We start from the raw sequence: 12,002 nt of genomic DNA, 5'->3' as shown, positions 1-12,002 counted from the left end.
AGTTAAGGTTCTAAATCCTTACCATTGGATAGTAAATCTCATTACGTTTCCAACGATATTTGATTCATCAAAAACGGAGTTACGGTTTGAAAGTTACGACCAAAACAAGTTCAGTTTCAGACTCAGTTCAGTGGGACTCAGTCCAGATTTTGGGATGCCGTCCACCAGTGAAAGGTTGGACGCCGTCCAGCCATTTTGGACGCCGTCCAAATGGCCTGACGGGCCAACTGTTGGAATTTCAATGTTTTAATGAAGGGTATTTGAGTCTTTTCACTTGGGGGTCGGTTTTGAGCCTCTAAAACTGACCCAATGCTTATCTCTATCCTCATTTCACCTCTTCCACCCATTTCCATCTAGAGAGAGAGTGAGGAGCTTATAGAGAGAGAGCTCCATTTGAGGAAGAAGAAGGGTGAATCGGGTAAAGTCGCGGGAGTTAATGTTGTTCGCCTCATTCACGGCTACATTTTGGTAGTATTGGTAAGTCTCAAATCCGAATTTCATTGTGTTAATTTGATAATCAAGTTAGGGTTTGAGTTTATTTAAGTTGTGAAACCCGTTTTGATGACAAAGTGGGTTTATTGTGACTAGCTATTTTGATATTTTGCGGGTTTTGGGTTGGTTAATGATTTAAGTATGTTTAAGGTTTGTAAGTGGGGTATAATCACTAGTATTAGTGATTTTAGGAGTGTTGGAACTTGTAAGACCCGTTTGGGGGTAAAATGGGTGAATTTGGGTTATGTTGAGTTAAGGAAAACCCTAATAGCTATGATCTAGGGTTTGGCCATGTGAATTGAAGTTGTAAGTGTTAAATGATGTTTTGGAAAGTTAATCACTAGGCGTTAGTGATTAAAGATGTTTTTGGGACTTTTGTCAAAATGGGTTGACTTAGATGGGTCAAAATTGGTAATGACACTACTTTGGATCAAATGGATGTTTAAACAATTGTGTCAAGCGTTAAATGACATTGTTAATGAAAGTAATCATGAGAAACGTTTTTAGGTTAAATTGTACTTGTTTGAATGGGTCGGAATTACCACCCGTAGTGGTAATTGGTGAGTCCACTTAGGTGTCTAAATGGGCGGATTGTGGATGTAGGTATAAACCCTCGGTTAAGGGTGTTGAAGTCGAATTCTCTCGTAGAGAATGTATGTTGATTGTGTGTATATCTATATGCGTATTATAGGTAAAAGCTTGCTCGGTTGCGTTTGGAGACGACTTACATGTATGACTTATGCGGGCATCCCAAGGTGAGTGGAATGATTATACATGTGTGTATATAATGTATTTACTTGTACGAGGTTCGATGTGGGTTTAAGTTCGGGTGTTCGATACCACATTGGGTCGATATATGATATAGGTTTAAGTTCGGGCGTTCGATGCCATGTCATATATGTGTGTGTGGGCGTGTAGTGTGGGTTTAAAGTTCGGGCATTCGATACCACATTACGCGTGACGGGTGGGTTTAAAGTTCGGGCGTTCGATACCACCCAGGGGTTAGTGATATAATTCGTTGTACACTGACGGTTTTTGGGAACACCAATGGGAAATCCGAAGTACCATTCCCTTGTACGATTGGTTAACCATGGTTGTGTGTTGTAGTGTAGCATATTATATTATTCGAGTTATATATATGCTATTGTTGTGCTAACTTGTGGTATTGGAGGTTTATAGCTTTGTATTTGAGATGATAAGCTAATCGTGTTGCTAGCATGTATGCGGTATGTGTGTAAGTGTTTGCAAGTAGGTATATTATATACGTATATGTATAATTATTGCATTCACTAAGCCTCGGCTTACCCCTCTCGTTGTTTACCTTTTTACACGTATTGTGTTAATGATGCTAGCTAGTTGTTAGACTAGACGTGCATGAGCGGTTGGGCTTGATGGGGTAGCTTTCGGATAATTGGACGCGGATGGGGGTTTTGGTAGTCCCCGGGATTATGCTCTTGGTATCGGGTTGGGTTGTGGAGTCCTAATCCGTCTAAAGAGATAAATGGGTCAAAATCGCTACATTATTTGTAAAATGGGTCATTGTGGGCCCGGTGTTGTAAAACTTGTTTTTATGGTGGAAATATCTTAGTTTTACATAATATGACATATTGTGAAATTGGTTACGTTTAAAAGTGTCGGGAAGCGGGTTTTCCACTCGCGTGTAAATAAAAACTGATCAGTCCACTTTAGTTCATTTGGACGTCATCCACCAGTGAAAGGTTGGACGCCGTCCAGTCATTTTGGACGCCGTCCAAATGGCCTGAAGGGCCAACTGTTGGAATTTCAATGTTTTAATGAAGGGTATTTGAGTCTTTTCACTTGGGGTCAGTTTTGAGCCTCTAAAACTGACCCAATGCTTATCTCTATCCTCATTTCACCTCTTCCACCCATTTCCATCTAGAGAGAGAGTGAGGAGCTTAGAGAGAGAGAGCTCCATTTGAGGAAGAAGAAGGGTGAATCGGGTCAAGTCGCGGGAGTTAATGTTGTTCGCCTCGTTCACGGATACATTTTGGTAGTATTGGTAAGTCTCAAATCCAAATTTCATTGTGTTAATTTGATAATCAATTTAGGGTTTGAGTTTGTTTACGTTGTGAAACCCGTTTAGATGACAAAGTGGGTTTATTGTGACTAGCTATTTTGATATTTTGCGGGTTTTGGGTTGGTTAATGATTTAAGCATGTTTAAGGTTTATAAGTGGGGTATAATCACTAGTATTAGTTATTTTAGGAGTGTTGGAACTTGTAAGACCCGTTTGGGGGTAAAATGGGTGAATTTGGGTTATGTTGAGTTAAGGAAAACCCTAATAGCTATGATCTAGGGTTTGGCCATGTGAATTGAAGTTGTAAGTGTTAAATGATGTTTTGGAAAGTTAATCACTAGGCGTTAGTGATTAAAGATGTTTTTGGGACTTTTGTCAAAATGGGTTGACTTAGATGGGTCAAAATTGGTAATGACACTATTTTGGATCAAATGAATGTTTAAACAATTGTGTCAAGCGTTAAATGACATTGTTAATGAAAGTAATCGTGAGAAACATTTTTAGGTTAAATTGTACTTGTTTGAATGGGTCAAAATTACCACCCGTAGTGGTAATTGGTGAGTCCACTTAGGTGTCTAAATGGGCGGATTGTGGATGTAGGTATAAACCCTCTGTTAAGGGTGTTGAAGTCGAATTCTCTCGTAGAGAATGTATGTTGATTGTGTTATATCTATATGCGTATTATAGGTAAAAGCTTGCTCGGTTGCGTTTGGAGAAGACTTACATGTATGACTTATGCGGGCATCCCAAGGTGAGTGGAATGATTATACATGTGTGTATATAATGTATTTACTTGTATGAGGTTCGATGTGGGTTTAAGTTCGGGCGTTCGATACCAAATCGGGTCGATATATGATATGGGTTTAAGTTCGGGCGTTCGATGCCATGTCATATATGTGTGTGTGGGCGTGTAGTGTGGGTTTAAAGTTCGGGCGTTCGATACCACATTACGCATGATGGGTGGGTTTAAAGTTCGGGCGTTCGATACCACCCAGGGGTTAGTGATATAATTCGTTGTACACTGACGGTTGTTGGGAACACCGATGGGAAATCCGAAGTACCATTCCCTTGTACGATTGGTTAACCATGGTTGTGTGTTGTAGTGTAGCATATTATATTATTCGAGTTATATATATGCTATTGTTGTGCTAGCTTGTGGTATTGGAGGTTTATAGCTTTGTATTTGAGATGATAAGCTAATCGTGTTGCTAGCATGTATGCGGTATGTGTGTAAGTGTTTGCAAGTAGGTATATTATATATGTATATGTATAATTATTGCATTCACTAAGCCTCGGCTTACCCCTCTCGTTGTTTACCTTTTTACAGGTATTGTGTTAATGATGCTAGCTAGTTGTTAGACTAGACGTGCAGGAGCGGTTGGGCTTGATGGGGTAGCTTTCAGATAATTGGACGCGGATGGGGGTTTTGGTAGTCCCCGGGATTATGCTCTTGGTATCGGGTTGGGTTGTGGAGTCCTAATCCGTCTAAAGAGATAAATGGGTCGAAATCGCTACATTATTTGTAAAACGGGTCATTGTGGGCCCGGTGTTGTAAAACTTGTTTTTATGGTGGAAATATCTTAGTTTTACTTAATATGACATATTGTGAAATTGGTTACGTTTAAAAGTGTCGGGAAGCGGGTTTTCCACTCGCGTGTAAATAAAAACTGATCAGTCCACTTTAGTTCATTTGGACGCTGTCCAGAATCATGGGACGCCGTCCTGGTCTTCATCTCTGGACGCCGTCCAGATTATGGGACGCTGTCCAGATACGCTGTCTGACAAAAGTTTTTTTAAGGCATGTTTTTGGTAAAACGATGTCGGGTTGTTACAAGTGGTATCAGAGCATAGTCTAAGGGAATTAGGTGACCTTGGAATAGGTGCCTAGTCTTAGACTTATTGGCCGTTGTGCGTTATTTGCGGGACTTGTAGGAATACGGGTCGGATTGAGATTTGTTAGTACCTTAGAGTAGGTGACTAACTAGGACTATTGCTTGTCCAATGTGGGATTATGTGGGGCCTTATTTCGTGAGTAAATTAGTGCCTTAGATTGCTAGTGCCTAATGTAAGTAGGCAAACTTGGACGTTGTTTTAGTGATAGTCACCTAGGTTGTAGGTTGACTTGTTGTTGCGGTGTACTTGTGTACATTTATTATTATATTGTATATAGGTGTATATATATATACATGTATCTATTTGGTGCGGTGTCCTAAGGGATGAATCTATTGGAGAGATTCAAAAGATGACGGTTTTTAAATGATCGAGTTCACGGTAAGGACTTTGGTCATTCGGGTACTAGGAGTTATCGCGTGTTGTTTTTGTGTGAATGTTGCGTCAGTCCGGGTAAAGTACTTTGCGTAGCCATGTGAAAATGGTAAGGTACGCATTTTTAATAGTGACCGATCACCATTATTACGAAAGTGTATCTTGACATCAAGCATGACATGACGAGAACCGAGCGGAGGAAACGTGGCATGGTTGGGGTATATTCGGGATAAATAAGGAATCTTTTATTTGGTTCCTAGGATATGGTTGTCTCGGGTGACGTGCTTGTAGTCACATCGGGTTCATTGCGAGTCGGGAAGCGTTACGGTGGGTTTGGGTAGTTAAGTGAGTGAGCCAACTCACAAGTGTGGTGCGTGCTTAGTCACCCTAAGTAGTGGGTGCACTGTTGGGATTGTTATTGGTTTTAGTTACCCATCGTAACTAGGAAGATCAATTTACGTTTGCGTGTGTGCAACGAGGACTTGAATTCTGTAATGGAATGCGACAAGTCTAATGATTTTAATTTTGAGTTACACTCGGTAGAGTGTGTGGTTAGAGAATCGTGTTAGGATTCTAGTTGTGAGTCGCCTTGGAAATTGGTGAATCGAGGAATCTTCGGGTCGTTAAACTCATGGGAGTGAGACCCGTATAATGATGACTGTGTTAGTGTGTTGTGGCTTATAAGGTAACATTCCTAATGGAATATCCCTTGTAGTAGCGGTTTTATCGAGATGTAGAAGGGTGTAAGACTTGGTGTTCTCAAGCATCTCCTTAGTGTTAGATGAAGGGTTTCGTTAGGCTATATCATTTTGGCCTTGTGGAAATTGTGGGTAGCGTGTGATCGCTTGGGACTTTCGATAAGACAGTAGGCCGTAAGGTTTGTCAGGTATGTATGAATTTGGGTCATTATTGTGGAGAGATGGGTGCCATCGAGTGTGTGGAACCTAAGGATCGAGTTCTAAAATTCAGTAGGTTGTGGCGGGAGTCTGCATGACACTGCGTCAGGTGCCTTCTTATACCTGCTAGTGTGATGTTCAACTCCGATGATGGTGTGTTCACTTTGTGCTTAGGGTGCCGGTGAGATACCCTTGGAAGCAGCGGAGATTATAATAGTGATCGACGGGTGATAGTAATTCGACGGTTGCGAAAGTCGAAGTTTAAGAGCATTGCGGTAAATACTTCTTATGAAGTGACGGATGAGCGCATCTTATTACTCTTAAGTGATAGACGGGTGAAGATTACCGGTGGACCGGTGATGGACTTAATGGTCGGATAGGCCAAAGGTTATGATGAAGTGTCGATATTGCGGTCGATGCGATTATTGTGTCGGATTGGTCCCTCTTCTCCATGAGAGTGGGCAATTATTGATAAAGGTTCGTTGAGTGGAAGGTCGGGTGATCTCGACGGAGATGCACGACTGATTAAGCGGAGTGGCATATGCCTAGACTTAGAGGCATATGTAGGACCTTGGTGGAGTTCGCTTCACGATCGATGAAGGGCTGTGAGTTGTGAATTGTGTTATGAAGGTGCGGGGTTGTCGCGTGTACGACATCTCAAGTGATCGTGTATGAAGGCTCTGAGAGCCTAATGTGAGTTTGCAGTGATTTGGTGAGTATGACCAATAATGAGAATGGTCATGTATTTCGTGGAATGTAATTCCGCGGGATGTTATCATCTCAGTGGTTAGAATGTGGAGCTGAATCCTAAGTGGGGGAGTTTTTACTACCGCCCGAGGAAGCTCCGGTGGTATTATATATAGCGAAGTGTCGGAGTGTACCGTGCTAAGCCTTAATAGGTATTCGGAGTTCCTAACGAGGAAGAGCGACGAGTTATTGATGTCAACTCGAGATCGTTCATTACGGTTATGAGTTACAATTCCGGAATGTTATGCGTGAAGATTGTGATGATGGGATCGAAGGAAGTGAAATTCTTCTTATGAAAGGTGGTCGTGTAGTACCATTGTGCGGTGTGAGACCAAATGTGAAGTTTGAGATCTCGGGGTGAGGAAAGGAAACTGTCGTTGCAAGTGCTTTCGTGATGCAAATTTGGGCTGGTGTGAAACTCGGATAGTACTGTTAAGGGAGTACGAGTATGATATAGTGGTGAATACTGTATTTTTCCTTATCGGGAAACGTGGTCGTGGGAATTGTCAGTGGATTATTCCACTTTATGGACGATTATGAGGCGGAGAGTGTCGGTTCTGACTGTCTCCCGTAGAGACACGCGGATGTTGTTTGTTTGCGAGAGTGTGTACCCTAGTGATGTGACCCGTAGGTTGCATTAAAATGTCGAGACCATCCTTAGCGGACGGTCTAGGTAGGAAGGTTCACCCGGATTTGGTTACTATTTTTATGAGTCGTGTGGCGAATTACGGAAATTTTGTGATGATGATTCACTGTTGACGGGATTTTAATATACAAGTAGCTTCTATGCTAGTACTAGGAAGCCGTATTGTATGGTTTAGAGGAGAAACCCTATGACGATGTGTTGATGTTTCGTCTAACTCGTGGTGTATTATTGTCGTCCTGGATTAATCCAATGATGGATAGTCATGTGCAGATCGGTCGATGGGAAAGTGTTAATTCTAAGGTGTTTATTTTGGGGTTACCAAAATTTCTTCGTTGAAGGATGACCCGGATATGGAGCCGGAGGAAGTTTGGGTTCTTGGTCTAGAGACATGTGGTGTTTTTCGTATTTTCCTAAGCGGGAATTCTGGACTTCGGGTGTATGAGATATCGCTTGTCGCGGTAGTGCACGCTAGTGATTATTAGCGTGTGGTGAGATCTTCGGATTGCAGAAGATGTTACGGATGTCTGGCTTGGTTGTGTTTCGTAGAATCGTGAGGCGTGACGACGAAGGTTGTCGGTGAATTGTTCTTCTTTTAGGACGATTGTAAAGTACGGTTGTTGTATTATGATGCGTTAGTGTACGAAGAGAGAAATTCGAATGCGTGATTACTACTTATGTGACTCCGCGCAGGAAGCGGAAATGTTCGAGGGAGAAGTGCCTGACTTCTAGCGTAGGGCGGATCACGAGGATGTGATCCAATTTAAGTGGGGGAGAGTTGTAACACCCCGTTTTTCTGTTACGTGTTATTTCGAACGACATTCGAAATACGAGGCATGTAAGCGTATATTTGAGTTCCAAATAAAGTTGGAGTTAAGGTTCTAAAACCTTACCATTGGATAGTAAATCTCATTACGTTTCCAATGATATTTGATTCGTCAAAAACGGAGTTACGGTTTGAAAGTTACGACCAAAACAAGTTCAGTTTCAGACTCAGTTCAGTGGGACTCCGTCCAGATTTTGGGACGCCGTCCACCAGTGAAAGGTTGGACGCCGTCCATCCATTTTGGACGCCGTCCAAATGGCCTGACGGGCCAACTGTTGGAATTTCAATGTTTTAATGAAGGGTATTTGAGTCTTTTCACTTGGGGGTCGGTTTTGAGCCTCTAAAACTGACCCAATGCTTATCTCTATCCTCATTACACCTCTTCCACCCATTTCCATCTAGAGAGAGAGTGAGGAGCTTAGAGAGAGAGCTCCATTTGAGGAAGAAGAAGGGTGAATCGGGTCAAGTCACGGGAGTTAATGTTGTTCGCCTCGTTCACGACTACATTTTGGTAGTATTGGTAAGTCTCAAATCCGAATTTCATTGTGTTAATTTGATAATCAAGTTAGGGTTTGAGTTTGTTTAAGTTGTGAAACCCATTTAGATGACAAAGTGGGTTTATTGTGACTAGCTATTTTGATATTTTGCGGGTTTTGGGTTGGTTAATGATTTAAGCATATTTAAGGTTTGTAAGTGGGGTATAATCACTAGTATTAGTGATTTTAGGAGTGTTGGAACTTGTAACACCCGTTTGGGGGTAAAATGGGTGAATTTGGGTTATGTTGAGTTAAGGAAAATCCTAATAGCTATGATCTAGGGTTTGGCCATGTGAATTGAAGTTGTAAGTGTTAAATGATGTTTTGGAAAGTTAATCACTAGGCGTTAGTGATTAAAGATGTTTTTGAGACTTTTGTCAAAATGGGTTGACTTAGATGGGTCAAAATTGGTAATGACACTATTTTGGATCAAATGGATTTTTAAACAATTGTGTCAAGCATTAAATGACATTGTTAATGAAAGTAATCGTGAGAAACGTTTTTAGGTTAAATTGTAGTTGTTTGAATGGGTCGGAATTACCACCCGTAGTGGTAATTGGTGAGTCCACTTAGGTGTCTAAATGGGCGGATTGTGGATGTAGGTATAAACCCTCGGTTAAGGGTGTTGAAGTCGAATTCTCTCATAGAGAATGTATGTTGATTGTGTGTATATCTATATGCGTATTATAGGTAAAAGCTTGCTCGGTTGCGTTTGGAGACGACTTACATGTATGACTTATGCGGGCATCCCAAGGTGAGTGGAATGATTATACATGTGTGTATATAATGTATTTACTTGTACGAGGTTCGATGTGAGTTTAAGTTCGGGCGTTCGATACCACATCGGGTCGATATATGATATGGGTTTAAGTTCGGGCGTTCGATGCCATCACATATATGTGTGTGTGGGCGTGTAATGTGGGTTTAAAGTTCGGGCGTTCGATACCACATTACGCGTGACGAGTGGGTTTAAAGTTCGGGCGTTCGATACCACCCATGGGTTAGTGATATAATTCGTTGTACACTGACGGTTGTTGGGAACACCGATGGGAAATCCGAAGTACCAGTTCCTTGTACGATTGGTTAACCATGGTTGTGTGTTGTAGTGTAGCATATTATATTATTCGAGTTATATATATGCTATTGTTGTGCTAGCTTGTGGTATTGGAGGTTTATAGCTTTGTATTTGAGATGATAAGCTAATCGTGTTGCTAGCATGTATGCGGTATGTGTGTAAGTGTTTGCAAGTAGGTATATTATATATGTATATGTATAGTTATTGCATTCACTAAGCCTCAGCTTACCCCTCTCGTTGTTTACCTTTTTACAGGTATTGTGTTAATGATGCTAGCTAGTTGTTAGACTAGACGTGCAGGAGCGGTTGGGCTTGATGGTGTATCTTTCGGATAATTGGACGCGGATGGGGGTTTTGGTAGTCCCCGGGATTATGCTCTTGGTATCGGGTTGGGTTGTGGAGTCCTAATCCGTCTAAAGAGATAAATGGGTCGAAATCGCTACATTATTTGTAAAACTGGTCATTGTGGGCCCGGTGTTGTAAAACTTGTTTTTATGATGAAAATATCTTAGTTTTACTTAATATGACATATTGTGAAATTGGATACGTTTAAAAGTGTCGGGAAGCGGGTTTTCCACTCGCGTGTAAATAAAAACTGATCAGTCCACTTTAGTTCATTTGGACGCCATCCAGAATCATGGGACGCCGTCCTGGTCTTCATCTCTGGACGCCGTCCAGATTATGGGACGCCGTCGAGATACGCTGTCTGACAAATTTTTTTTTTTAAGGCGTGTTTTGGTAAAACGATGTCGGATTGTTACAACTTATTATCCCACTTTCAAATTATAAAAATGAAATATTAGTATACAATAATAAAAATATTAAACATTATATTAAAGTATCAAAATGTTAAATGTTTAACATAAATAGATAAAAATAATAAAAGATAGGAAATTATTAATGGAACTCTATTGACTTGGATAGGAGTTCCAGTTCATATCATCGCTCGAGTTCCATGGTTGATGATAGGTGTTTTGGTAGGCTTGGTTTGGGTCGTACAGGTCAAAGGTGAAATGTCCCGTTCTTATTGATTAAAAACGTTCCATATTAATTGATTTCGTTGCGAGGTTTTGACCTCTATATGAGACGTTTTTCCAAAGACTGCATTCATTTTAAAACAAACCATAACCTTTATTTCATCAATAAAGGTTTAAAAAGCTTTACGTAGATTATCAAATAATGATAATCTAAAATATCCTGTTTACACACGACCATTACATAATGGTTTACAATACAAATATGTTACAACAAAATAAGTTTCTTGAATGCAGTTTTTACACAATATCATACAAGCATGGACTCCAAATCTTGTCCTTATTTAAGTATGCGACAGCGGAAGCTCTTAATAATCACCTGAGAATAAACATGCTTAAAACGTCAACAAAAATGTTGGTGAGTTATAGGTTTAACCTATATATATCAAATCATAATAATAGACCACAAGATTTCATATTTCAATACACATCCCATACATAGAGATAAAAATCATTCATATGGTGAACACCTGGTAACCGACATTAACAAGATGCATATATAAGAATATCCCCATCATTCCGGGACACCCTTCGGATATGATATAAATTTCGAAGTACTAAAGCATCCGGTTCTTTGGATGGGGTTTGTTAGGCCCAATAGATCTATCTTTAGGATTCGCGTCAATTAGGGTGTCTGTTCCCTAATTCTTAGATTACCAGACTTAATAAAAAGGGGCATATTCGATTTCGATAATTCAACCATAGAATGTAGTTTCACGTACTTGTGTCTACTTTGTAAATCATTTATAAAACCTGCATGTATTCTCATCCCAAAAATATTAGATTTTAAAAGTGGGACTATAACTCACTTTCACAGATTTTTACTTCGTCGGGAAGTAAGACTTGGCCACTGGTTAATTCACGAACCTATAACAATATATACATATATATCAAAGTATGTTCAAAATATATTTACAACACTTTTAATATATTTTGATGTTTTAAGTTTATTAAGTCAGCTGTCCTCGTTAGTAACCTACAACTAGTTGTCCACAATTAGATGTACAGAAATAAATCGATAAATATTATCTTGAATCAATCCACGACCCAGTGTATACGTATCTCAGTATTGATCACAACTCAAACTATATATATTTTGGAATCAACCTCAACCCTGTATAGCTAACTCCAACATTCACATATAGAGTGTCTATGGTTGTTCCGAAATATATATAGATGTGTCGACATGATAGGTCGAAACATTGTATACGTGTCTATGGTATCTCAAGATTACATAATATACAATACAAGTTGATTAAGTTATGGTTGGAATAGATTTGTTACCAATTTTCACGTAGCTAAAATGAGAAAAATTATCCAATCTTGTTTTACCCATAACTTCTTCATTTTAAATCCGTTTTGAGTGAATCAAATTGCTATGGTTTCATATTGAACTCTATTTTATGAATCTAAACAGAAAAGTATAGGTTTATAGTCGGAGAAATAAGTT

The sequence above is a fragment of the Rutidosis leptorrhynchoides genome, chromosome 4, assembly GCF_046630445.1.
Source record: "Rutidosis leptorrhynchoides isolate AG116_Rl617_1_P2 chromosome 4, CSIRO_AGI_Rlap_v1, whole genome shotgun sequence".
NCBI classification, from domain to species: domain Eukaryota; kingdom Viridiplantae; phylum Streptophyta; class Magnoliopsida; order Asterales; family Asteraceae; genus Rutidosis; species Rutidosis leptorrhynchoides.
Note: the sequence above shows the minus strand (reverse complement) of the source record.